The sequence below is a fragment of the Limulus polyphemus genome, unplaced genomic scaffold (assembly GCF_000517525.1).
Source record: "Limulus polyphemus unplaced genomic scaffold, Limulus_polyphemus-2.1.2 Scaffold3958, whole genome shotgun sequence".
Taxonomy (NCBI): Eukaryota; Metazoa; Arthropoda; class Merostomata; order Xiphosura; family Limulidae; genus Limulus; species Limulus polyphemus.
In genome coordinates, this window is record NW_013669568.1 from 44876 (window position 1) to 50860 (window position 5985).

Here is a 5985-nt window from a genome sequence, read left to right on the forward strand (position 1 = left end):
CTTAATCAAACCCACATCGATATAAGTTAATTAATTAAATACAAATCATATTTCCATTTTAATGTTCCTTCTTAATTAGTTGTACAGTAGAAAATGCTGTGAGAAAGTAAATCAATTCTCTTCACGGCTAATGAATGTTCACATTTAATAATATAATTATGGCTCTCCAGTTAACAAATGATAAACAGCAACGTGTGTGTGTGTGTGTTAAAAATGCAATCTCCGGGAGAAAGTACAGAAACCTTTTCTTTATTTAAATCAAATGAAATAATTAAAAATTTCGACATCAGTTTCTTTTTATGCATTCAAAATCGTCAGGGCAATGAAGTGAAGAAAAAGGTAGGTCGTTTTATTAAATTTCTCACCACTACGCTACATGCGTTATATTTTCATGTGTGCTCAAGAAATGCGAGAGGACACAATTTGATAACACTACAAAATATAAGGAACTTAGAAGCTTCTCATCAGCCCCCTTCGATCATAATCGAATTCTTGTCCAATATCAATTGATATCGTTTCTAAAGATAATCATAGTGTTGACAGCCCGAAAACTTCTCTGAAATTCTAAGAATTTCATGTGATACTTTGAAGCTACAAGACAGTTTTTGAAGTTCAAGTCCCAATAATCACAAGTTAATCTGATTTCTAGTTAACTTTTTAATGTGATTCCCCGTCAAACAGTTAATATGATTCTTCACCAACTATTTAATATCATTCCTAGTCAACTATTTAATCTGATTCTCAGTCAACTATCTAATATGATTCTTCACCAACTATTTAATCTTATTCCTAGTCAACTAGTTAATCTGATTCTTCACCAACTATTTAATCTGATTCCGCATCAAGAAGTTAATCTGATTCTTCACCAACTATTTAATCTGATTCCCCATCAAGTAGTTAATCTGATTCTTCACCAACTATTTCATTTTATTCCTAGTCAACTAGTTAATCTGATTCTTCACCAGCTATTTAATCTGAATCCCCGTCAAGTAGTTAATCTGATTCTTCACCAACTATTTAATCTGATCCCTAGTCAAGTTATTAATCTGATTCCCCATCAAGAAGTTAATCTGATTCTTCACCAACTATTTAATCTTATTCCTAGTCAACTAGTTAATCTGATTCTTCACCAACTATTTAATCTGATCCCTAGTCAAGTTGTTAATCTGATTCTTCACCAACTATTTAATCTGATTCCCCATCAAGTAGTTAATCTGATTCTTCATCAACTATTTAATCTGATTCCCCATCAAGTAGTTAATATGATTCTTCACCATCTATTTAATCTGATTCCTAGTCAACTAGTTAATCTGATTCTTCACCAACTATTTAATCTGATCCCGAGTCAAGTTGTTAATCCAATATGAAACAGATCTTCTATACAATTCCACGAATCAATGACTTTAGTGGAGTCTGTTTTTCTCTAACTTGTTTTTATTACTGTTATTATCGTCCACAATTACTACGCACATTGTTTCTGCTGACACGAAAATGAACATTCTTTTTTTTACTGACATTAATATTAAATACGATAGAATGTTGATAGTAATTACACGAGCAGGAAGAGAGACTCATATCAAAAGTTGCACTAAAAGCTTTCTCGTTCCATGAGAATATTGATTAGGTCGAAAAAAAGTGAAAACAGTTTTAACGAATAACACAAAAACGCAGAGCAGCAAAAAAATATTGATTTTTACAACTCTACATAGTAAATGTATATAAATGTTAATACACAGGCGAATGAGGAAGAAAGGGCAAATGTAAAACACACAACATTCGATTTTTATTGTTAATCAACTAAATTACTGTCTCTAAGTTGGGCCCATTTAAAGTACTTTGGTTAATATCGAGTTAATATAGTCTAAAGGAAATTACAGTGTTCATAAAAAAAGGTAAGTATTACATATACGAAGCTGAGAGAGATCGATAATTTCGACGGCTTCAGATGTTTACTGAAGATACGGTGTTCAGTCGAACACATGCCGTTTTCCTGCTCGTACTCGGTCTGCAGCAGGAGCACTCGGAAATTTTCGCCTAAAATGTTTCATAGCTCAGAAAAGAAAGAAAAAAAAACATCAATAAAAGAACAACTTACAGCGTTATTACTACAGGCTTGTTCTTTCTGTGCTGTTGGACTTTTCCCTGATTTAAAATAGAGCCAGTATCGATTTGGTTAACCGTCAATATTAAAACTCTTTGAATTAAAGTCGAGGTACCCCATGACATTAGATATTAGTTTGAAAGGTTTGAAAGCAATTTTTAGAAAGGATATACGTAACGAAATGAGTTTTCCGCAAATCGATAATGTACCAGGAAAATGTCTAATAAAAATATAATCAATTCATTTTATACACCTCAGTCATACCGCTGTTAAGAAACGAGTGTTATTACTTATAAAGCAAACCTATTTTGTCCATCGTATTAGTTATTTCTTTTTTCTTAACCTCGACCTTACTTGTTTATCTGTGATTGGTCGAGAGTGAAAAGAACCGACGTATTAAGTCCAAATTTTTAAATCTTTTTATCATCACTATTTCTGGTTGTTTAAAGACATTGCAACACGCGCCACCTACTGACTTATCTTTCGATGTCCGAGTAGAACTGCCATTTATAGATGATGTATACTTTTCGATATGCATTACAGCATATCTTCTTACACTATGAATCTGAGAGCTAATGATATGGGGATGACAGTAAGCTTCCTACGTGATGTAAAAGTATCTTCTAAGGTGACTGACTACGTGGTATAGACATGCATTTTATGGTGGATGTCCGAGATAAACTTGATTGGTAAAAACTTTTGAATGACTTAAGATTTGAATGACCAAACTTTATCTATTTGTTTGTAATAATAGGACCTACGTGTCAAATAGTGTATTGAATAACCCAAATTTACCAATTTGTTTGTAATAATAGGACCTACGTGTCAAATAGTGTATTGAATAACCCAAATTTACCAATTTGTTTGTCATAATAGGACCCACGTGTCAAATAGTGTATTGAATAACCCAAATTTACCTGTTTGTTTGTAATAATAGGACCCACGTGTCAAATAGTGCATTGAATAACCCAAATTTACCAATTTGTTTGTAATACTAGGACCTACGTGTCAAATAGTGTATTGAATAACCCAAATTTACCTATTTGTTTGTAACAATAGGACCTACGTGTCAAATAGTGTTGAAAGTAAATTTCAGCTAAAAGTTTTTATTGTTTACGAACATTTGGGCAAAATACTTTCCATTAAGCTTGTTGTTAACTTCGTGTTTAGACATTTTTATCAGGATGTTTCTCTTTTGTTTTGTCAGAACAGTTACAAGAAGTGACTAACTATTTGGTCATAGATTATACCCATTACAAAGAGCAATGTCTGCTATGAAAATTTACTGAAAATTTGGACTGTAAGTATATCAACAGTATCAGCAACTCGGATCGGCAATGAACATAACACGAAACTTACAAGTTCTTTACGTTTTTCTTCTCTGTTCCCCAGTAGCTCAGCGCTAAGCCTGTAGGTTTATAACGCTAAAAACCGGGTTTCGATATCCGTGGTGGACACAGCACAAATAGCCTATTTTGTAGCTTTGCGTTTAACAACAAACAAACAGACTGGGTCCTCTATCAGCTGGAGCAAGACTGAATACCTTTACTCAGTTAAATATTAAGTTCTATGCCACATATGTTTGTTTGTTTTTGAAGTTAAGCACAAAGCTACACAATGGGCTATCTGTGCTCTGGCCACCACGGGTATAGAAACCCGGTTTATAGCGTTGTAAGTCCGCCGAAATACCGCTGTGCCACTGGGGGGGGGGGGTGGCCTTTATTATTAATATGTTGTGCATTAAGTGTCTTACTTCCACAACTGTTATAATATATAATTTTATAACTGTATGTTTACTTCTTGCTCAAGATTCTTTAGCATAATCTTTCTGGTGCACCCCGTACTTTAAAGATCTCATTTAATTGTTTTTTGGCACAAATTAAAAGGCTATCTGTATATTTGGAGGAAATGAACCCTGGATTTTAGCACTGTAATTCCGTAAACTTGCCACTGACCCATCGGGGGACACTTCAAAGATGAAGTCTGTAATATATATATATATTAGCAACTACTCTGAATACAGAAAAAAAAAATGTTATGGACACTTCCCTAACTCTTACTGTCATTCTGGGATCCGGTCGTTGATTGGTAGTTAGTGTGCCGAGGCTGCGAATCAAATGGTTCATGGTTTGCGTCCTGTTGCCGTAAAAACGAGTTTTTCAATTTTTGGCCCTGAACGTGTCATAAGAGTACAGCCAGACAAGTGTAGCGAACAGGGTTGACGGTGGGTTTTGTTGACTAGCTGCCTTTTTAGATAAGGGGTAGGGACAATTAGAGCTAAGAAATAACGTTAAACCTTTCCATCAGGGACTATGGTTGTTAAATTATCATTACTAATATTAACAGCTTTCCATCAGGGACTGTGGTTGTTAAATTATCATTACTAATATTAACAGCTTTCTGTTAATATTAGTAATGATAATTTAACAACCATAGTCCCTGATGGAAAGCTGTTAATATTAGTAATGATAATTTAACAACCACGGTCCCTGATGGAAAGTTGTTAATAATAATGATAATAAGTTAATTATTCCTTGCAGGATTTAGATGAAAATTAATCGCTATCTTTCGTTTGTTTGTGACTAAGCACAATTACACAAAGTGTTATTTGTGCTCTGTCCACCGCGGGTGTCGAAACTCGGTTTTTAGCGTTATAAACCCCCAGACTTACCGCTGAGCCACCATCGAACACTGCTTTAAAAAAAAAAATTCTAAAAAAAATAACACATCACGACATCATGCAGCGGAGGGAGGAGATTGGCATGATTGGAGGAGTATGTACATGAAGATATAGTGATACACCCATAGTCCACTGCTGGGAAATGGAAATGTAGCTTCAAGATATTTACTCAAGTAACAACCACAAGGAATAGCTGGTAACTTAACGCAGAAATACAAAAAAATTATGACGTGTAGATATCAGCTGTACACAGCTTTAAACACGCACATACACACACACTATATATGTGTGTGTGTGCGTGTTTCTTTTTTCAGTGTAAGTGACCCCCCCCCTTCCTTTTCATTCTCTAGCGAAGTGCCCCTTTGAATGGAGAATAGAGACTTGTGTATAATTATCAACTTTGAATTTAATGGTTATGGTTAACCTACCAATTAAGTTACCCCCAAAAAATTCGAATTTGTTGCGTTCCTATGGTGTCATAATGTTTTAAGAAAGAAGAAGAACAAAAATCAAAGGACATGTGACACAGACTATATTACTCTAAATTGATTTTATGACGCTATTCATATCTTATCAGGTGTTGGTGACAGTTTAAATAGGCAGTTGACTTTTCTTCTTCCGAAACCCACTCTACTCCTGAGAAATAACGCGTTCTTCGGAAGCTCCTAGGCTGTTTTCAGCACCTTTAATATTCCTTGTGGCCCTCTGGTACTACTTCTTCTCTCGTTATAATTTAAACAAATAGCCTTTGTTAATTCACAATAACTTATAACATAGATATTACAGAACTTTGTGTCTATTAAAGTGCTTAAGGTATTGCAATGTTCCACGAATCATCTAACTTTGTATCGTTCAGTTGTTTGTTGTTATGCTACACAATAGGCTATCTGTGATTTGCCCAATTTCTAGCATTACAAGTCCTCAGACTTGGCGCTAAGCCATCGAGGGATTCACCTATACTAATGACCAGGTTGGTTAGGGCGCTCTATTCGCAATACGAGGGTCGCAGGTTCGAATTCTCGTCCCACCAAACATGCTCGCTCTTTCAGCCGTGGAGGGTGGGGTTATAATGTGATGGTCAATCTCACTATTCGTTAGTAAAAGAATAGCCTAAGCGTTGGCGGTGGGTGGCGATGACTGGCTGTCTTCTCTCTAGCCTTTTACTGCTAAATTAGGGACGGCTAGCACAGATAGCCCTCGTGTA